This window comes from Nicotiana tomentosiformis, chromosome 1 (genome assembly GCF_000390325.3).
Source record: "Nicotiana tomentosiformis chromosome 1, ASM39032v3, whole genome shotgun sequence".
Lineage (NCBI taxonomy): Eukaryota > Viridiplantae > Streptophyta > Magnoliopsida > Solanales > Solanaceae > Nicotiana > Nicotiana tomentosiformis.
Genome location: NC_090812.1, coordinates 149,735,163 through 149,759,520, shown reverse-complemented (window position 1 = coordinate 149,759,520; position 24,358 = coordinate 149,735,163). Strand labels below are relative to the sequence as shown.

The following is a 24,358-nucleotide window of genomic DNA, read 5'->3' as shown; positions in this document are numbered from 1 at the left end:
GAAGTTTCTGCCAAGACTTTGATTTTACAACAATTGTTGCTCTATCTAAAAGAGCAAAACAATATAAAAATCTTCTGAAAAATCCAAAACACGCTATAAGCGTAAAGAAAAGAAAGAAGAAACCCCTATAAAGAGAAGGTTCAAAAGGCATTCTAAAAACGAACACGGTGATAAATGTTGGTCATGTGGAAAGACGTCATAGAGCTAATGAATGCCCAGTCACCAACAAGAAAAAGAAGGTTAACACCTTATAAATTGATGAAAATATTAAAAAAAAGCTATTCGCTATTTTTGATCAAAACGATAACAACACATCATCTTCATCATTAGATAAACACTATTCTGACAGTGACAATGAATTAATCAATATGACATATAGCTCAGACAGTAGCAGTAGTTCTAAATAAGACAACTGTAGTTGCGGTGCAATATGTGTGTGCGGTCAAAATTCTATTAAAGTCCTTACTAACGACTCTAAAAAAAGTCCTATTTGATATCATTAATCACATAGATGATGAAGATATTAAAAGAAAATATTTAACAGAATTAATAAATATCATCATTAATCAGAAAGGAAATCATCATAAAATAGAACCTTTTAATATGAAAGAGGTTATGAATAGATTTTCGGTCAAAGGTGATAATCCCACTATTCAACATCTACAGATAGAATTAAAATCTGTAAAAGATGAAATGAAAGTTATTAAGCTAAGACTTACAAAATAGAAATGAAAATATCACAAAAGAAATATTACAAGCTGCCAATAAGAAAGAACCAATTGGTGAATATTTAACAGAAGATAAATCAAAAAATGATGACGATTCAGTTAGTGGTACAGCTGTGGCCAAAATCACAAAAGTAAAAGCCCAACGCTATCATATTGCCATTACCTTAAAGGTAAAAGATATCACGCTAAATAAATTAGATCTACTACACTCAGGAGCAGATATAAACTGCATAATGGAAGGAATAATACCAACTAAGTATCTTGAAAAAAGTACTACAAAACCGTATTCCGCCATAGGAGAAAAATTAAAGATATATTATAAGTTATCAAAAGCCCACATTTGTAATGAGGGAATCTGCTTTATAAATGATTTTGTGGTAACTAGTGACATAAATGAAGAAATTATCCTAGGAATACCATTTATAACTCAGACTAAATCATATTATGATAACTTAGATGCAATTTGCACCACAATATTAGGAAAGGAAATAAAATTTCCTTATCTAAATTCTATCTCCAAAGAGGAAAGTGACTTCCTCAAATTAAAGACTATATTTAAAATAAACATACTTTCAAATCAGGTAAATTATTTAAAAAATGATATAAGAGTTCACAAAATTGAACAAACTTTAAAAACCCCGAGAATGGAGAAAAAGATTAAACAATTTCAAGAAAAACTCGAACTTGATGTTTGTTCAGAATTACCCAATGCCTTTTGGGAAAGGAAAAGGCATGTAGTTGAACTGCCTTATATAAATAAATTCACAGAACATGCCATACCCACAAAGGCTAGGCCTATTAAAATGAATCATGAACTTATTGAAAATTGCAAAAGAGAAATAAATGATATCCTTAAAAAGAAGATTATAAGTGTAACGACCCGGCCGGTCATTTCGAGAGTTATAACCCCATTTTTTCATTCCTACTTTTTGTGTTATTCAGCTATATTATGTTATATTGGGTTAGTGAGTTCGAGCCCGGAAAGAACTCGGAGTGAAATGAGATACTTAGTCTCATAATTGAAAAACTGAATTAGAAAAGTGGACCGGATATGGACCTATGTCTAAACGACCTCGGATTTGAATTTTGATAATTTCAATAGCTTTGTATGGTGATTTCGGTCTTAGGAGCGTGTCCGGAATATTATTTGGAAGTCCGTAGAGGAATTAGGCTTGAAATGCCGAAAGTTTTATTTTTGAGAAGTTTGACCGGGGGGGGGGATGACTTTTTGATATCGGGGTCGGAATCCGATTCTGAAAATTGTAATACCTCTGTTATTTCATTTAGGACTTGTGTACAAAATTTGAGGTCAAACAGACGTGATTTGATAGGTTCCGGAGTTGTTTGTAGAAATTAGAAATTTCAAAGTTCATTAGGCTTGAATTGGGGTGTAATTCATGGTTTTAGCGTTGTTTGAGGTGATTTGAGAATTCAACTAAGTTTGTATGATGTTTTAGAACTTGTTGGTATATTTGGTTGAGGTCCCGAGGGGCTCAGGTGAGTTTCGGAACTAGAACAGCTGCTGCAATTTCCTTCTGTTGGAAATTGCTTCTGCCCAGATCGAGCTTAGGGTCGAGGTCCATGGCCATGATCGAGCCCTAGATTGGAAGAGGTAGATATACCTCAAAACCTTAATTTTTTAGACAAATGGACGATTCCTAAAGTCCCTATTAGAACAATCTATGATTATGGATGGTTTTATAAACTTTCTTCTCAACAACTTGTTAAAACTACTGAGCAATCTTTAGCTTTAAATTCGTCTGAACAGACTATTCGTTTGTTAAACAAGCATGATGTATATATATATTTATAAAAATCAGTATAATTATCTGCATATTGGTATCGTTCAAATTGCTTATAAGCCATTAACCCTTAAAGGGTTACCAGAGACGTTTTTGGCTGCTCTCAGAGATGCCCGAAATCTGAGTTTTAGACAGACTCTGATGGGTTCTATTGAATCTACTATGGCCTATGGTCCAGTATATTTTAATACTCAACCCAATCTGTAATTATCTCTATCTGATGTTAATATACTTGATGCTTTGACATTAAATGTGAAAACGCATGGTTATAATTATGCACCTAGTTCTGAACTTATATGTTTATCGTATAGAATTTATTTCAAATTGTTATCTATGTTAAATCCTAGATGTAAATTATATGATACATCTGATCAGACTATATTAGTGGAAACAAATTTTGCAAAGTCAAAGGTCACCACGAGGAAACCTATTAAGTGGGAAGAAATTAATTTTCCGACTACTTGGACTTTGGAATCGGTTATATCTCCTAGTCAGATAACTGATGCAGTAAGTAATACTGAATATTCTCATATTACTCAAAATCCAGACTGTAGGATTTGCATTCAGTTTTATGATAATAGTTCCACTTATAGTAGACAGTCATTTTCTAATAATAGACTGTTACCTGCTATCAGTTCTAATTATAATAGACATTCTTGTACCAATCGTAGACTGTTACCCGATATTCAACATATTTCTCATGTTGAACCAGTCTATGGACCAACTAGAAATCGTGTTGCATTTTTGCATACAATTTCTACAAAAGTGGGTGATAAGCATGTTGAAAGGGTTAAGATTAACCCCCAGACAAATATTATTCAGGATAGAGATAATATTTCTGATAAGGATATTTCTTCTGCGTCCTAGATGGATTTCAACCCCAATGATGTTTAATGATCCCACACCATATAGATTTTAGTCCAGGGTCAACAACAACAACCCAGTATAATCCCATTAGTGGGATCTGGGGAGGGTAGTGTGTACGCAGACCTTACCCCTACCCTGAGGTAGAGAGGTTGTTTCCAATAGATCCTCGACATCCTTCCCTCCAAGAACTCCCACCTTGCTCTTGGGGTGACTCGAACTGACAACCTCTTGGTTGGAAGTGGAGGGCGCTTACAATCAGAGCAACCCACCTTGTCAAAAATTTTATTCCAGGGTCACGAGCTAGAAATTATATTCAAAAATAATTTTTCAGTGATAAATGGAACTAGTTTAAAACTTGGTTTTTTTATACTTATAGTAAAAATGATTTGAATAATATTTCTCAAGAGTTTTATGAAACTCGTGCTTTACATAATCAAATTATGTATTTTGTTCCTTGGTTTATAACCACGTATTTACCACTTTTTATAAAATTTTTGGAAATATCTTATAAAGACAGGAGTGGCAATATTACTAAAGTCATTTACCCTCCTCAAGCACCTTTTGTTTTACCAAATAATACAGGTATTACTTTTACTGCATTTCAAAATTTTATTGATGAAGATGTTGCTGCAGTCAGCATCGCAGAAATTAATAAATTAATTTCTCAAAATAATTATTTGAGATATAACTTGACGATATAACAGTTTTGATAAAAGATATGAGTACTAATAAGATTTCAACTGATATTGCCTCTACGTCATGAAGCAAATCAGAATCTCAAATTGCTCTTACTCATATTCAAAGACCTTCTGAGATTCAGAATTTTAAATTTAAATCTTTAAATGATTTAGAAGAACTTCTTGATAAAAAGTTATACGGTTTGAATATCAAACCTATTGATTTATCAAAAGATTTTGCTGATAAATTAGATACTACTTTTGATTATAAAAATGAAGTTTGGTCAGAGTTTAATAAACTCGGAGGTTATCCCAAAAAGAATAGTAGGCACGCTAATAATCCTAGAATGCAAACCTATTATTACAATCGTCCTACTCCTCAAGATATTTTAATATAGGAACGTGATTGGAATTAGACTAATACGTCTTATAGTGGTTCCAAAATTTATGAGTGGAATCTTGATGGTTTGACTGATAGACAATTGACTATTCTTGTACATAGGATGCTTATGTACGCAACTATTTGTAAGAGTGAATAATACAGATATAACTATTTGTAAAATAATTGTTGTAGGTTTTACTGGCCAACTTCGTGACTGGTGGGATAATTATTTGACTGCTAATGAAAAGTTGATGGTTATTGATGCTATAGCCACTGAAGAATGAGTTGATAACTTAGGCATGGCTCTTGTGAAAAATAGAGAAGATGCTGTTTATACCCTCGTTCTTACAATATTAGAACATTTCAATGGTAGATTTACCAATCAACATGAGACAGTTTGTACCCTACTTAATGACCTTAGATGTAAGACCTTAGAGGAATTCAGATGGTTTAAAGATACTTTTATGAGCAGGGTTATGGAATTACTCGAAAATAAGTACGACCATTGGAAAGCTAAGTTTATAGATGGCCTTCCCTCCTTATTTGCTGAAAGAGTTAGAAAGACTCTAAGAGGTAGCTATGGTGAAATTCCTTACAAAGATTATAACTATGGTAAGTTGATAGGAATTTGCACACAGGAAGGGTTATATCTGTGCAATGAGTTAAAATTGTCCAAACAACTTAAGATGGATAAGCTTAAGGAGAGAAACCAACTAGGAGACTTTTGCACCCAGTTCGGTTTACCCGAGACTTCTACTAATAATAAGAAGAAACATAAGTATCATAGATACCCTAACCAAGACAGTCCTTATAGGAGAAAAAGATCTAGATATAGATCCAAAGAAGAATGAGAAGCTAAGAAAGTCCATTGCAAGTCCACTAGATTTACCAAAAATACGTCTACGCGAGATCTTGCTGATATTAAGTGTTACAAATGTGGAAAGTTTGGCCATATAGCTCCAAACTGTAAGCTTCAAAAGCTGAAAACCTTAGAACTAGATGATGAATTACGTGATAAGGTTTATGGTTTGTTATACACTTCTGGATCAGAATCTGATTATTATTCTGAGTCAGAATCCGAAGCTGAACGTGATTTGCTCGATTTATCTGATAGTGATAAAAACATTGATAATGCTTGTACAACTTGCAGAGGTAATACATGTACCTGTGATGATGATGAATTTTATAAATTGCATTCTCAGTTCCAAGATTTGAACATGAAAACTATTACATCTGATAATGTGATAGAACTTTTAAAAGAAGTTCGTGAAAAGATTATTAATTTGGCTACAAGTACTAGTTCAAGTTCTTCAAAACCTTTTGAAAATTCAAAAAGGGAATTTGAATATACTGCTCCTTATTCTTTGATAGAGGTTAATAATCATCTTTTAAATAAAAGTACTACTCCAGCAAGAGATTCTTCTTTTGATGATTTAAAGGTTGAAGTTGAAAACTTGAAAGGATAGATCAAATGATTTGTGATCATAGGATTACTCAGATTGAGAAAATCAATTCACCAACTGAGAAATCTAATGATAAAAACAAAGGTATTTCTGAAAATGATATTTCTACTGAAAAACCTATTAGGATTAATTCTCAACTTGATATGTTTTTGGGAATGATGCAAATTGTTACTGCTCACAGATGGTATATTAAATGTACTATTCTTATTGATAATAGTTTTTCTATTACAAATATTGCTATGATTGATAGTGGAGCTATTGTTAGCTGTATTCAAGAAGGTCTAGTACCTACTAAATATTTTCAAAAAACTACTCATATGGTTAAATCTACATCAGGACATGCTTTAGATATAGAGTATAAATTACCTAATACTGGTATTTGTCAGAATAAAGTCTGCATTCCTCACTTCTTTTTCTTGGTGAAAAATCAGTTATACCCTCCAATTATACTTGGAACACCATTTATTAACGTTATTTATCCTTTTACTAGCATAGACTCAAAAGGTTTTACTGCTACTTATAAGGATAATGAGATAAGTTATACTTTTCTTAGAGATCCAGTAACTAGAGATATAAATGCTTTAATTGATATGAAGAAGAAACATATTGATTCGTTACAATTAGAATTGTTTAGTATGAATACATTTGATACTTTAAACTCTACTAAAGTACAGGAAAAGATCAAATTGATCTCCGAGAATATTGCTATTGATATTTATGAAAATCATCCCAGTGCTTTTTGGAATAAAAAAAAGCATATTGTCACTCTGCCATATGAAGATAATTTCTCTGAGGATGATATTCCTACTAAATCTCAACCTTGTCAGATGAACGCTGAATTAGTAGAATTCTGCAAGAAAGAGATTGATAATTTGTTACAAAAGGGTTTGATAAAACTCTCAAAATCTCCTTGGTCTTGCACAGCCTTTTATGTTAATAATGCTGCTGAAAAGGAACATGGAGTTCCTAGATTGAATATTAATTATAAACCTTTGAATAAGTTTTAAAGTGGATTAGATATCCAATTCCCAATAAAAAGGATTTATTGTCAAGATTATATGATGCCAATATATTTTCAAACTTTGATTTAAAATCTGGATATTGGCAGATTCAAATATTTAAAGAGCATACTTATAGAACTACTTTTAATGTTCCATTTGGGCAATATGAATGAAATGTTATGCCTTTTGGTTTAAAAAATGCCCATTCTGAATTTCAAAAAAATCATGAATGATATATTCAACCCCTATCTGGTTTTATCATTGTTTATATTGATGACATTTTGGTATTCTCCAAAACATTTGAAATGCATATTAAGCATTTAGATATTTTTAAAAGAATTGTTATACAAAATGGTTTGGTTATTTCAAAACAAAAAATGAATTTATTCCAAACTAATATTCGATTTTTAAGACATTATATTTGTCAAGGAAAAATTACTTCGATTCAAAGATCTATTGATTTTGCTTCAAAAATTTCCCCATGTTATTACTGATAGAACTCAGTTACAAAGAATATTTGGAATTTTAAATTATATATCACCTTTTTATAAAGATTTATCCCGTGATTTAGCCCCCTTATATGATTGGCTAAAAAGTATTATTAAAGCCCTTGGACTAATAGTCACACTATTTTGGTCAAAATATTAAGCAACGTGTTAAATCTTTACCTTGTTTGACCCTTGCTAATCCTGCATGGCAAAAGATTATCGAGACTGATGCGTCTAATATTGGTTACAGAGGGATTTTGAAATAGATAAATCCTAGTAATAAGCATAAATATTTGATTAGATTTTACTCTGGAAAATGGTCTGAAGCCCAGAGAAAATACGCTACTGTGGCTCATGAAATGTTAACCATAGTTAAGTGTGTTTTAAAATTCCAAGATGATTTATACAATCAAAAGCTGTTGATAAAAACTGACGCACAATCTGTTAAATATATGTTTAACAAAGACTTTAAACATGATGCCTCAAAATTGACATTTGCTAAATGGCAGGCTCAATTAGCCCCTTTTGACTTTGAAATTCAATACAAAAAGGGAATTGATTATTCTCTACTAGATTTCTTATCTCGTGAATACTTGCAGGATGGAACCCCCATGGGGTAGAGGCAGAGGTAGAGGATGGGAAAGATCATCCCCACAAGAACTCTTGGATTCCATCAAAACAAAAATCCAAGAATATGCAAGAAACCCTCAAAAAGAGAAGGTTGATGATAGTTCAGTTCGGCATATTGCCAGAAAGATCTCCTTTCAAGAAGGGGATAAAGAAGAAATGATCAACGACTACTTGGAAGAAGTTAAAAGAAATTTGCTTCATTCTATCAATCAGTATGAGAAATCAGACACTTCGATGCAAAGTGAGACCAGCAACGATGATATCACTGATGACTCCCAACCTATTGAATCAGAGAAGATATTATCTGATGAAGCCCTACAAGATGCGGAATAATTCCTCCGCAAAATGAAAGAGATAGAAAAGAGACCAGCACAGTAAAGCCACCGGACCACACTACACTGAAGCCGCCGGACCCAGCAACTGGACCCTACTCAATAGTAGATACTGTGTTCATCAACAGTAGAAACACTGTTCATCAACAGTAGAAACACTGTATAGGGACCCATGTGGGGCCCTATTTTACTGTTCATAGATTCTTTTTCTTTTCTATTTATACGTTCATTCATTCATTCAGAGGCAGACGAAGGAACCCCTCTTTCTCTCTAGAAACTCTCTCTCTTTCAATTGTAATTAGAAGTTTGAAGTTTGTAAACGAAGAACAAAGTAAATAAAGTTTTCAGTTCTTCATCTTCAGGCCTTACATCCCGGCCAAAAGGTACTGGTTTTCTTCCTTAAGTTTTTCTTCTAGTCTCTCCTCTCTAGTCATGACTATGTCCGGCTAAGAGACCTCATATCTATGTTGAATATCTAATTTCTCTCCTATATAAACCATGAAAGTGACGGCATCTATTAAAATATAAATGAGTTTTATATATAGTATTTTGACTTGGTTTCGAGATGGTTGGTACAGTCTAATATAGCACTACTCTTATTGGCTTTGCCTTAGTAGGTCCGTCTAGCCAGCCGTGAACCATAGCCTGATGAATGAGTTGAAAGTGCGTCTTCTTTCACGGTTAGACCTGCTAGACACATGGGCTCAATGAGAGTATGTATTATATTAAGACAGACCCCTTGCTTGATTAAAAAGGTTTAACCTTCCATACAGTCATTAAACTATATAAAAAATTCAAGTATATTTTAATTCTTATATCTTTACTGATTGTGTGGATTACCGCCAGTCTTTAAACATAAGGGTACTGAATTAGCTAGATTAAGAATTCTCAAATGTGTTAAAATAGAGATCTTCTACTGGTGGAAACCTCGGTGGACATATAATAGTTGTGAAACAATTCCAGTTCTCGAGCAATCGATGATCTCTGTTTTAGCTTAGTTGAGAAGGTCGTACGGATTACCGCCCGCCACTTGATACTGTTAAAATGGTACTTTCATAGTATATATAAGATAGATATGAAATATTCGACATAGATATGTTTTTGAAATATGGATTTAGGAGAAACTAGTATGAAAAATACTAGGTTGGAAGAGGTAGATATACCTCAAAACCTTGATTTGTTAAACAAATGGACAATTCCTAAAGTCCCTATTAGAACAATCTATGATTATGGATCGTTTGATAAACGTTCTTCTGCATATTGGTATGGTTCAAATTGCTTTTAAGCCATTAACCCTTAAAGGGTTACCAGAGACGTTTTTGGATGCTCTCAGAGATGCCAGAAATTTGAGTTTTAGACAGTCTATGATGGGTTCTATTGAATCTATTGTGTCCTATGGTCCAGTATATTTTAATACTCAACCCAATCTGCAATTATCTCTATCTGATGTTAATATACTTGATGCTTTGACATTAAATGTGAAAACGCATGGTTATAATTATGCACCTAGTTCTGAACTTATATGTTTATCGTATAGAATTTATTTCAAATTGCTATCTACGTTAAACCCTAGATGTAAATTATATGATACATTTGATCAGACTATATTAGTGGAAACGAATATCGCAAAATCAAACGTCACCACGAGGAGACCTATTAAGTGGGTAGAAATTAATTTTCCAACTACTTGGACTTTGGATTCGGTTATATCTCCTAGTCAGATAACTGATGCAGTAAGTAATACTGAATATTCTCATATTACTCAAAATCCAGATGGTAGGATTTGCATTCAGTTTGATGATAATAATTCCACTTATAGTAGACAGTCATTTTCTAATAATAGACCTCGTGGTGACCTGAAAACTTTCTAATGATAGAACTGAAAACATTATTTACTTTGTTCTTCGGTTACAAACTTCAAACTTCTAATTACAATTGAGAGAGAGAGAGAGGGGTTCCTTCGTCACCCTCTGAATGAATGAATGAACGTATAAATAGAAAAGAAAAAGAATCTATGAACAGTAAAATAGGGTCCCACATGGGTCCCTGTACAGTGTTTCTACTGTTGATGAACATAGTATCTACAGCTGCTGGGTCCGGCGGCTTCACTGTGTAGTGGGGTCCGGTGGCTTTATTGTGCTGGTCGCTTTTCTATCTCTTTCATTTTTCGGAGGAATTCTTCCGCATCTTGTAGGGTTTCATTAGATAATATCTTCTCTGATTCAATAGGTTGGGAGTCATCAGCGATATCATTGTTGCTGGTCTCACTTTGCATCGAAGTGTCTGATTTCTCATACTGATTGATAGAACGAAGCAAATTTCTTTTAACTTCTTCCAAGTAGTCGCTGATCATTTCTTCTTTATCCCCTTCTTGAAAGGAGATCTTTATGGCAATATGCCGAACTAAACTATCATCAACCTTCTCTTTTTGAGGGTTGCTTGGATATTCTTGGATTTTTGTTTTGATGGAATCCAAGAGTTCTTCATTTTAGGATCCTTCTTCATTAGTTTATCCCAGAAATTGTTATAAAAGGTCTTGTATAAACACGTAATTTGTTCCTCGGTGAATCCAATTTCTGGAGTCCATTTATGAATCCAAGGAATAGAGAATTCTAGAAAGAAATATATCTGGTCAATCTTCTCTAAGTAACAGATATGATCTGTGTGGTATAGTTCATTTATAATAGGATAAATTTTTGTCCATTCTTTGTATAACATGAGAAATGAATCCGATAATATCTTTACAGTTGGACCGTGGTATGATCACCAGTTTAAAAACCAATTTGGAATGGGCTCTGCAAATATCTTTGCACATACTTTAACGAACCAAGTATGCTTGTGCCTATCATTATTGTAATAAAGGACTTTATCAAAGGCATGGATATAATCCCAATAAGTAAAATTCATGCGGGATTTGGTAAGGCTTATCTGCCTTTCTTTCATCGTGGATATCCCTCAATCTTCAACAGATATAATCTGTTTAATTATGATTTTTGAGTAGTTATAAACGTTCTCGTCCGTGCTATAACCAGAAAAGTCCTGAAATTCCGCATTGCCAGTACTGGCGAATATAGTTTCATAATAAGAACGGGTTTTGTATGACTCACCCGGATAATACAATCCATTATCAAATACCTTTGGAATATCTTCCATAGTTTTCTTTTCTCTGAATATCAGAATATTTTAAGAGAAATATCATTACTTTGTTAGGTAATTTTTCATAGGACTTGATATCATCATTGTCCTCTTTTGTAATAGAAGCAAACGTATCACTTTGCTTTTGAGTAGTCAAATATGCCTGCAAGTGCGCATATAACGGGCTATATTCTGGAATATCTTCCAGGTGAATGGATGGTCCAATCATCGAGGACTCTCCTCTGAGAGATATTTTCTCATTAGTCAAACTTTTTCTTCCCATTTGTATAACTGGGGAGTTTGATGTGGATCTGTATGACAATCCTGAAGGGGACGTTCTACCTTTGGATTGTGGGGATGATCTTCCCCATCCTCTACCTCTGCCTCTACCCCACGAGGGTTCCATCCTGCAAGTAATCACGAGATAAGAAATCTGGTAGAGAATTATCAATTCCCTTTTTGTACTGAATTTCAAAGTCAAAAGGGGCTAATTGAGCCTGCCATCTAGCAAATATCATTTTTGAGGCATCATGTTTAAAGTCTTTGTTAAACATATATTTAACAGATTGTGCGTCAGTTTTTATCAACAACTTTTGATTGTATAAATCATCTTAGAATTTTAAAACACACTTAACTATGGTTAACATTTCATGAGCCACAGTAGCGTATTTTCTCTAGGCTTCAGACCATTTTTCAGAGTAAAATATAATCAAATATTCATGCTTATTACTAGGATTTATCTGTTTCAAAATCCCTCTGTAACCAATATTAGACGCATCAGTCTCGATAATCTTTTGCCATGCAGGATTAGCAAGGGTCAAACAAGGTAAAGATTTAACATGTTGCTTAATATTTTAACCAAAATAATGTGACTATCAGTCCAAGGGCTTTAATAATACTTTTTTAGCCAATCATATAAGGGGGCTAAATCACGGGATAAATCTTTATAAAAAGGTGATATATAATTTAAACTTCCCAAAATTCTTTGTAACTGAGTTCTATTAGTAATAACATCGGGATATTTTTGAAGCAAAATCAATAGATCTTTGAATCAAAGTAATTTTTCCTTGACAAATATAATGTCTTAAAAATCGAATATTAGTTTGGAATAAATTCATTTTCTGTTTTGAAATAACCAAACCATTTTGTATGAAAATTCTTTTAAAAATATCTAAATGCTTAATATGCATTTCAAATGTTTTGGAGAATACCAAAATATCATCAATATAAACAATGATAAAACCCAGATAGGGGTTGAATATATCATTCATGAATTTTTGAAATTTAGAATGGGAATTTTTTAAACCAAAAGGCATAACATTCCATTCATATTGCCCAAATGAAACATTAAAAGTAGTTCTATAAGTATGCTCTTTAAATATTTGAATCTGCCAATATCCAAATTTTAAATCAAACTTTGAAAATATATTGGCATCATATAATCTTGACAATAAATCCTTTTTATTGGGAATTGGATATCTAATCCACTTTAAAACTTATTCAATGGTTTATAATTAATATTCAATATAGGAACTCCACGTTCCTTTTCAGCAGCATTATTAACATAAAAGGCTGTGCAAGACCAAGGAGAATTTGAGGTTTTTATCAAACCCTTTTGTAACAAATTATCAATCTCTTTCTTGCAGAATTCTACTAATTCAGCGTTCATCTGACAAGGTCGAGATTTAGTAGAAATATCATCCTCAGAGAAATTATCTTCATATGGCAGAGTGACAATATATTTTTATCTATTCCAAAAAGCACTGGGATGTTCTGCACAAATATCAATAGCAATATTCTCGGAGAGCAATTTGATCTTTTCCTGTACTTTAGTAGAGTTTAAAGTATCAAATATATTCATACTAAACAATTCTAACTGTAACGAATCAATATGTTTCTGCTTCATATCAATTAAAGTATTTATATCTCTAGTTACTGGATCTCTAAGAAAAGTATAACTTATCTCATTATCCTTATAAGTAGCAGTAAAACCTTTTGAGTCTATGCTAGTAAAAGGATAAATAACGTTAATAAATGGTGTTCCAAGTATAATTGAAGGGTATAACTGGTTTTTCACCAAGAAAAAGAAGTGAGGAATGAAGACTTTATTCTGACAAATACCAGTATTAGGTAATTTATACTCTATATCTAAAGCATGTCTTGATGTAGATTTAACCATATGAGTAGTTTTTTGAAAATATTTAGTAGGTACTAGACCTTCTTGAATGCAGCTAACAACAGCTCCACTATCAATCATAGCAATATTTGTAATAGAAAAACTATTATCAATAAAAATAGTACATTTAATATACCATCTGTGAGCAGTAACAATTTGCATCATTCCCAAAAACATATCAAGTTGAGAATTAATCCTAATAGGTTTTTCAGTAGAAATATCATTTTCAGAAATACATTTGTTTTTATCATTAGATTTCTCAGTTGGAGAATTGATTTTCTCAATCTGAGTAATTCTATAATCACAAATCATTTGATCTTTCCTTTCAAGTTTTCAACTTCAACCTTTAAATCATCAAAAGAAGGATCTCTTGCTGGAGTAGTACTTTTATTTAAAAGACGGTTATTAACCTCTATCAAAGAATAAGGAGCAGTATATTCAAATTCCTTTTTTGAATTTTCAAAAGGTTTTGAAGAACTTGAACTAGTACTTGCAGCCAAATTAATAATCTTTTCTCGAAGTTTTTCTTCAGTAACTTCTTTTAAAAGTTCTATGACATTATCAGATGTAATAGTTTTCATGTTCAAATCTTGGAACTGAGATTGCAATTTATAAAATTCATCATCATCACAGGTACATGTATTACCTCTGCAAGTTGTACAAGCATTATCAATGTTTTTATCACTATCAAATAAATCGAGCAAATCAAGTTCAGCTTCGGATTCTGACTCAAAATAATAATCAGATTCTGATCCAGAAGTGTATAACAAACCATAAACCTTATCACGTAACTCATCGTCTAGTTCTAAGGTTTTCAGTTTTTGAAGCTTACAGTTTGGAGCTATATGGCCAAACTTTCCACATTTGTAACACTTAATATCAGCAAGATCTTGCTTAGACCTATTTTTGGTAAATCTAGTGGACTTGCGATGGGCTTTCTTAGCTTCTCATTCTTCTTTGGATCTATATCTAGATCTCTTTCTCCTATAAGGACTGTCTTGGTTAGGGTATCTATGATACTTATGTTTATTCTTCTTATGAGTAGAAGTCTCGGGTAAACCGAACTGGGTGCAAAAGTCTCCTAGTTGGTTTCTCTCCTTAAGCTTATCCATCTTAAGCTGTCTGGACAATTTTAACTCATTACACAGATTTAACCCTTCCTGTGTGCAAATTCTTATCAACTTACCATAGTTATAATCTTTGTAAGGAATTTCACCATAGCTACCTCTTAGAGTCTTTCTAACTCTTTCAGCAAATAAGGAGGGAAGGCCATCTATAAACTTAGCTTTCCAATGGTCGTACTTATTTTTGGGTAATTCCTTTCAACAGGTTTATCACCTACTTTCGTAGATATTGTGTGTAGAGATGCAGCACGATTTCTAGCTGGTCCATAGACTTGTTCTACAGGAGAAATGTGTTGAATATCAGGCAACAGTCTACGATTTGTAAAAGAATGTCTATTATAATTAGAACTAATAGCATGCAACAGTCTATTATTAGAAAATGACTGTCTACTATAAGTGGAACTATTATCATCAAATTGAATGCAAATCCTTCCATCTGGATTTTGAGTAGTATGAGAATACTCAGTATTACTGACAGCATTAGTTATCTGATTGGGGGATATAACCGAATCCAAAGTCTATGTAGTTGGAAAATTAATTTCCTCCCACTTAATAGGTCTCCTCGTGGTGACCTTAGACTTTGCAAATTTCGTTTCTACTAATATAGTCTGGTCAGATGTATCATATAATTTACATATAGGGTTTGTCATATAGAATTTATTTTAAGTTGCTATCAACGTTAAACCCTAGATGTAAATTATATGATACATCTGACCAGTCTATATTACTAGAAACGAATTTCGCAAAGTCTAAGGTCACCACGAGGACACCTATTAAGTGGGAAGAAATTAATTTTCCAACTACATGGACTTTGAATTCGGTTATATCCCCCAATCAGATAGCTAATGCTGTCAGTAATACTAAGTATTCTCATATTACTCAAAATCCGGATGGAAGGATTTGCATTCAGTTTGATGATAATAGTTCCACTTATAGTAGACAGTCATTTTCTAAAAATAGACTGTTGCCTGCTATTAGTTCTAATTATAATAGACATTCCTTTACCAATCGTAGACTGTTGCCTGATATTCAACACATTTCTCTTGTTGAACAAGTCTATGGACCAACTAGAAATCGTGCTGCATCTCTACACACAATTTCTACGAAAGTAGGTGATAAACCTGTTGAAAGGGTTAAGATTAACCCCAAGACAAATCTTGTTCAAGATAATGATAATATTTCTGATAAGGATATTCCTTCTACGTCCGAGATGGATTTTGACCCAAATGATGTTTAAATGATTCCACTCCAAATTGGCTTTAGTCCGGGGTCACAAGCTAGAGGTTATATCCAAAAAGAATTTTTCAGTGATAAATGGAACCAGTTTAAAACTTGGTTTTTTTATACTTATAGTAAAGAGGATTTAAATAATATTTCCCAAGAGTTTTATGAAACTTGTGCTTTACATAATCAAATTATGTATTTTGTTCCTTAGTTTATAACCACCTATTTATCACTTTTTATAAAAGTTTTAGAAATATCTTATAAAGACGGGAGTGGCAATATTACTAAAGACATTTACCCTCCTCAAGCGCCTTTTGTTTTACCTAATAATACAGGTATTACTTTTACTGCATTTTAAAAATTTATTGATGAAGATGTTGTTGCAGTCAGCATCGCATAAATTAATAAATTAATTTCTCAAAATAATTATTTGAGTTTATATGTTAAATTTTTGGGTGAAAACATCAGTTTCCTTAATAAAAAACTTGATGATTTAACATTCTTGATTAAGGATATGAGTACTAGTAAGACTTTGATTGATATTGCCTCTTCTTCAGGAAGTAAATCAGAACCTCAAATTGTTTTTACTCATATTCAATGACCTCCTGAGATTCAGGATTTTAAATTTAAATCTTTAAATGATTTAGAAGAACTTCTTGATAAAAAGTTATTCGGTTTGATTATCAAACCCATTGATTTATCAAAAAAATTTGCTGATAAATTAGATACTACTTTTGACTATAAAAAGGATGTTTTATCAGAGTTTAATAAACTCAGAAGTTATCCCAAAAAGAATAGTAAGTTTGCTTATAGCAGATATGCTGATAAGCCCAGAATGCAAACTTATTATTACAATCGTCCAACTCCTCAAGATGTTTTAATAGAGGAACGTGATTGGAATCAGACTAATACGTCTTACAGTGGTTTCGAAATTTACGAATGGAATCTTGATGGATTGACTGATAGACAATTAACTATTCTTGTGCATAGAATGCTTATGTATGCAACTATCTGTAAAAGTGTGAGAAATACAGATAGAAATATTTGCAGAATGATTGTTGCAGGTTTTACTGGCCAACTTCGTGGCTGGTGGGACAATTATTTGACTATCGATGAAAGGGCAATGGTTATTAATGCCAAAGCCAATGAAGAAGGAGTTGATAACTTAGGCATGGCTCTAGTGGCAGATAGAGAAGATGTTGTTTATACTCTTATTCTTACTATATTAGAACATTTCAATGGTAGATTTACCAACCAGAATGAGAATGTCTGTACTCTCCTTAATAGCCTTAGATGTAAGACCTTAGGAGAATTTAGGTGGTATAAAGACACCTTTATGAGTAGAGTGATGGAACTACCAGAGAATAAACTTGAACATTGAAAAGCTAAGTTTATAGATGTCCCTCCCCCTTTATTCGCTGAAAGAGTTAGAAAGATTTTAAGAGGTAGTTATGGTGAAATTCCCTACATAAACTATACCTATGAAAAATTGATAGGAATTTGCACACAGGAAGGATTAAACCTGTGCAATGAGTTAAAGTTATCTAGATAGCTTAAGATGGATAAGCTTAAGGAGAAATCCCAATGAGGAGACTTTTGCACCCAGTTCGGTTTACCCGAGACTTCTACTCATAAGAAGAAGAAGCATAAGTATCATACATACCCCAACCAAGACAGTCCTTATAGGAGAAAGAGATCTAGATATAGATCCAAAGAAGAACGAGAAGCCAAGAAAGCCCATCACAAGTGTACAAGATTTACCAAAAATAGGTCTAAGCGAGATCTTGCTGACATTAAGTGTTATAAGTGTGGTAATTTTGGCCATATAGCACCAAATTGCAAGCTTCAAAAGCTGAAAACCTTAGAACTAGACAATGAGTTACGTGATAAGGTTTATGGTTTGTTATACACTTCTGGATCAGAATCTGATTATTATTATTCTGAGTCAGAATCAGAAGCTGAAATGGATTTACTAGATTTATCTGATAGTGATAAAAATTTAGATAATTCTTGTACAACTTGCAAAGGTAATACATGTACTTGTGATGATGATGAATTTTATAAATTGCAATCACAGTTTCAAGATTTGAACATGAAAACTATTACATCTGATAATGTAATAGAACATTTAAAAGAAGTTACTGATAAAAAACTTCGTGAAAAAATAATTAATTTGGCTGCTAGTTCAAGTTCTAATTCAAGTTCTAGTTTTGCAAAACCTTTTGAAAAAGAATTTGAATATTCCCCACCTTATTCTTTAATAGAGGTTAATAACCGTCTTTTGAATAAAAATGCAACTCCAGCAAGAGATTCTTCTTTCAATGATTTAAAAGTTGAAGTGAAAAACTTGAAACGAGAGATCAAATCTCTTAAACAAAATCAAATGATTTGTAATCATAGGATTACTCAGATTCAGAAAATCAATTCTCCAGCTGCGAAATCTAATGATAAAAACAAATGTATTTCGGAAAATGATATTGAAGAAAAACCTATTAGTTTTGATCCTAAACAGATATGTTTTTAGGAATGATGCAAATTATTACTGCTCATAAATGGTATATCAAATGTACTATTCTCATTGATAATAGTTTTTCTATTACAAACATTGCCATGATTGATAGTGGAGCAGATGTTAGCTGCATTCAAGAAGGTTTAATACCTACGAAATATTTTCAAAAAACTACTCATATGGTTAGATTTGCATCCAGACATGCTTTAGATATAAAGTATAAACTATCTAATACGGGTATTTGTCAGAATAAAGTATGTATTCCGCACTTCTTTTTCTTGGTTAAAAACCAGTTATACCCTCCTATTATACTAGGAACACCGTTTATTAACGCCATTTATCCTTTTACTAGCATAGACCCGAAAGGTTTTACTGCTACATATAAGGATAAAGAGATTAGTTATACTTTTGTTACAGATCCAGTAACTAGAGATATAAATTCTTTAATTGATATGAAGCAGAAACATGTTGATTCTTTGCAGTATGAATATATTTGATACTTTGAGTTCTACTAAAAACAAGAAAAAATCAAAATGATTTCCGAAAATATTGCTATTAATATTTGTGCAGAACATCCCAGTGCTTTTTGGAATAGAAAAAAGCATATTGTCACTCTGCCATATGAAGATAATTTCTCTGAGGATGATATTCCTACTAAATCTCGACCTTGTCAGATGAACGCGGAATTAGTGGAATTCTGCAAAAAAGAGATTGATAACTTATTACAAAAGGGTTTGATAAAACCCTCAAAATCTCCTTGGTCTTGCACAGCTTTTTATGTTAATAACGCAGCTGAAAAGGAACGTGATATTCCTAGATTGGTCATTAATTATAAGCCTTTGAATAAGTATTTGAAGTGGGTAAGGTACCCTATTCCCTATAAAAGAGATTTATTGTCAAGATTATCTGATGCCAATATATTTTTAAAATTTGATTTAAAATCTGGTTATTGGCAAATTCAAATATTTAAAGAGCATACTTATAGAACTGCTTTTAACGTTCCATTTGGGCAATATGAGTGGAATGTTATGCCTTTTGGTTTAAAGAGTGCCCCTTCTGAATTCCAAAAAATTATGAATGATATTTTCAACCCATATCTAGACTTTATCATCGTTTATATCGATGACATTTTGGTATTTTTCAAAACAGTTGAAATGCATATTAAGCATTTAGATATTTTTAAAAGAATTGTTATATAAAATGGTTTGGTTATCTCAAAACAAAAAATGAGTTTATTCCAAACTAACATTCGATTTTTAGGACATTATATTTGTCAAGGAAAGATTACTCCTATTCAAAGATTGATAGATTTTGCCTCAAAATTTCCCGATATTATTACTGATAGAACTCAGTTACAAAGATTATTGGGAAGTTTAAATTATATTTCACCTTTTAATAAAGATTTATCGCGTGATTTAGCCCCCTTATATGATAGGCTAAAAAAGGATTATAAAAAACCTTGGACTGATAGTCATACTACTTTGGTTAAAAACATTAAGCAACGTGTTAAATCTCTACCTTGCTTGACCCTTGCTAATCCTGCATGGCAAAATAATATTGAGACTGATGCGTCTAACATTGGTTACGGAGGGATCTTGAAACAGATAAATCCCAATAATAAGTATGAATATCTGATTAGATTCTACTCTGGTAAATGGTCTGAAGCCCAGAAAAAATACGCTACTGTGTCACATGAAATACTAACCATTGTTAAATGTGTTTTAAAATTTCAAGACGATTTATACAATCAAAGATTTTTAATAAAAACTGACGCACAATCTGTTAAATATATGTTTAACAAAGATTTTAAACATGATGCCTCGAAAATGATATTTGCAAGATGGCAGGCTCAATTAGCCCCTTTTTATTTTGAAATACAATATAAAAAGGGAATTGATAACTCCTTGCCATATTTCTTATCACGTGAATATCTACAGGATGGAACTCCCTTGGGGTAGGGGAAGAGGAAGAGGATGGGGAAGATCATCTCCACAGTCCAAAGGAAGAGCATCACCTTCAGGATCGTCATACGGATCCACATCAAACTCCCCAGTTATACAAATGGGAAGAAAGATTTTAACTAATGAGAGGATATCTCTCAGAGAAAAATCATCGATCGGACCATCCGTCCATCTAGAAGATATTCCAAAAGATAGTCTGTTATACGCACATTTGCAGGCATATCTGACTGCTCAAAAATAGAAAGATACTTCTGCTAAGCAAAATGATACTTTTGCTTCCATTACAAAAGATGACAATGATGATATCAAGTCATACGAGAAAGAGCCTAAAAAGAAATGATATTTCTTTTAGAAAATTCTGATATTCAGAGAAAGGAAGAGCCTTGGAAGATATTCCAAAGGTATTTGATAAATGGATTATATTATCCGGGTGAGTCATACAAAACCCGCTCTTATTATGAAACAATACTAACCAGTACTCACAGTGCAGAGTTTCAACACTTTTCTGGTTATAGCACAGACGAGAATGTTTATAACTTCTCAAAGATTATAATTAAACAGATTATATCGGTTGAAGATTGGGGTATATCCACAATGAAAGAAAGGCAGATAAGCCTTAACAAATCTCGAATGAGTTTTACCTATTGGGATTATACCCAGTCATTTGATAAAGTATTATACTACAACAATGATAGACACAAACATACTTGGTTTATTAAAGTATGTGCAAAGATATTTGCAGAACCACTTCCTAACTGGTTTCTAAATTGGTGGTCATACCACGGTCCGACAGTAAAAATTTTACCTGATCCATTTCTCATGTTATACAAAGAATGGATAAAAATTTCTCCTTTTATAAACGATTTATATCACGCAGATCATATCTGTTACCGAGAAAAAATTGACCAGATCTATTTCTTTCTGGAATTCTCTATTCCCTGGATTCATAACTGGACTTCAGAAGTTGGATTTACCGAAGAACAAGTCCCATGCTTATACAGGACTTTTTACAACAATTTTTGGGACAAACTAATGAAAAAGGATCCCAAAACAAAGACATTATACGGTCAAGAACTTTTGGATTATATCAAAACAAAGATCCAAGAATATTCCAGTAAACCTCAGAAAGAGGTAATTGATGATAGCTCAGTACGGCACATTGCCAAGAAAATCTCTTTACAGGACAGAGATAAACAAGAAATGATTAACAACTACTTGGAAGAAGTCAAAAGAAATTTACTTCGTTCCATTAAGCAATATGAGAAATCAAACACATCTATGCAGAGTGAAACCAGCAACGATGATATCGCTGAAGAAGATTCTCAACCACTTGAATCAGAAAAGATACTATCTGATGAAGATTTGCAAAATGCGGAAGAATTCCTCCGCAAAATGAAAGAAGCAGACAAACGACCAGCACAGTGAAACAGCTGGACCCACAACAACAGTGAAGCCGCCGGACCCACAACACAGTGAAGCCGCCGGGCACTACTCAAACAGTAGATACACTGTTCATCAACAGTAGAAATACTATTTTGTATAGTAAAAATACTGTAACAGGGACCCACGGGACCCACTATTTACTGTTCATAGATTCTTTTCTTTTTCTATTTATACGTTTCATTCATTCGTACGAAGAGGAAGGAAGTCGAGACCCTCTCTCTCTAGAATTCTCTCTCTCTCTTCAAAGTGTAATTAAGAGTTTATAGTTTGAATGTTGTAACAGAAGAACAAGTAAATAAAGTTTTCAGTTCTTCATCTTCAGGGCTTTGCATCTTGGCCAAAAGGTACATACTTCTTTCTTAATTAGTTTTTCTTCTAGTCTCTCCTCTCTGGCCGTGACGATGTCCGGCTAAGAGACTTTATATCTATGTTGAATATCTAACTTCTCTCCTATATAAACCATGAAAGAGACGACATCTATTTAAATATAAATGAACTTTATATATAGAGTTTTGACTTGGTGTCAAGATGGTTGGTACAGTTTAATATAACACTGATCTTATTGGCTTTGCCTTAGTGCCTTCGTCTAGCCAGCTGTGAACCTCAGCCTGATAAAGGAGTTAAAAGGGCATCTTCTTTCACGGTTAGAACTGCTAGACACATGGGCTCAATAAAGTATGTATTATATTAAGATAGACCCCTTGCTTGAGTAAAGGTTATAACCTTCCATACAGTCATTAAACTATATATAAAATTCAAGTATATTTCAATTCTTATATCCTTATTAATTGTGCATATTACTGCCAATTTCTAAATATAAGGGTACTGAATTAGCTAGATTAAGAATTATCAAGTATGTTAAAATAGAAATCTTGAACTTGTGGAAACCTTTACGGACATCTCAGTTCCGAGAAGGTGCGAAACAATTCCAGTTCCCGGTCAAATGGTGATTTCTGTTTTAGCTTAGTTGAGAAGGCCGCGCGGATTACCGCCCGCAACTTGATCCAGAAACTGCTGGATATCAGACATGAAAAGAATGAGATGTGAAATTGATTTCTTTAAGTGGTTTGAAATATCTGGCAAATACGAACATCAGAAGGACTGCTTGCAAGTCCTTATTAACAAATGGTACACAGCCAACAACAAAGATGTTGAATCTGTCACTCCTCCTCTAGAAGGAATAAAAATCCCAATTTCTAATGTTGTCATCTCTGATTCTCCTTTTAAAATCAAAAGCGAGAAACAAGCAAACATAGTTACTTGTTCTGACCTCGATCGAGTTGTTGAACAAAACAATTACTCGAATCAACTCCTTCATGTCATTTCTAGACAAATAGAAGACTCCAACGAAAAGTCTTTATTCAGTGGAAAGCCAACCTTTTCACAACCCAGTTCTAGCCAGAGCATTGAGACAAATCCAGGCTTCAAAATCGCTGAGTTTTCTAAGGACAAATATCCAAAACTCAAAGATACCTTTGAAGTCAGTGGAAATGTGCTTGACAAAATCAACAAGCAATTGGGTGATCTCAACATTTCCAAGGGAAAACCTGATAATAGCAAAATATCCACCATCCAAGAAAAGGATGATCTCCTTCATAAGCTTACCAATGAACGCTTTCATAATTACAAAAATTATCATAAGCGTCCCTCATTTCCAGATATCCAATATGAGGAAAATCACTTTCTTGCCTCTACTTCTCACGAAGGAAGAAGCATTATCGAATGGAACACTGATGCTATAGCAGAACATCAAATATACCATAAACTCCATGAAATGGGAGTTTGCATCACAGCTTACAAGATAAGAGGATCTTCTGATAAAGAAGCCGCCTCTATGATTGTAGCTGGATTTACAGGCATGCTGAAATATTGGTGGGATAATTATTTCTCTGATGATGTCAGACATGCTATCTATTCTGCTACGGCTATTGAAACCGTAGTCAAATCAGATAGGAAGAAGAAGAAGAAGAAGATTAATCTTCTTGAAATCAACGAAGATACCAAAAAGGAACTCTTCTCTATTCTTGAAGAACCTAATTCAGATTCTTCCCCTGATTACTCCTCAGATGAGTATAGCGATGAAGATGATATCAATATCGCCTATAACTCTGACTCGAGCCAACCTGGCAGCGAATGCCATTGTTCTGGAGCCTTCTGTACCTGTGATAAAGCCCAGGCTTCTATCAAGGTACTTTCAGATAGCTCCAAAGAAGCTCTGTTTGATGTTGTTCAACACATCGTAGATGATGAGTCTAGGAAGAAGTACTTGATTGAACTCAAGAACCTCATCCTCACTCAGCAGAATGACAGACCTAAGTCTAGGTCAGTTGTTGAACCATTCAGCATGAAGCAAGTCATGGCTCGCTTCGACAAACCAGCTGAACCTTCTATTTCAGAACTGAGACATGAAGTCTCA

General features: G+C 33.2%; 1 long non-coding RNA gene across 1 annotated transcript in view; it reads right to left on the bottom strand.

The window, feature by feature from the left end:
• Positions 1 to 19,070: 19,070 nt before the first annotated feature.
• LOC104120879 (uncharacterized) overlaps positions 19,071 to 24,358 on the bottom strand; it is a 45,646-nt gene continuing 40,358 nt past the window's right edge. The window contains exon 5 of the long non-coding RNA XR_011413154.1: positions 19,071 to 19,235. This is a non-coding gene — a long non-coding RNA (uncharacterized lncRNA). The remainder of the gene's footprint in view (positions 19,236 to 24,358) is intronic.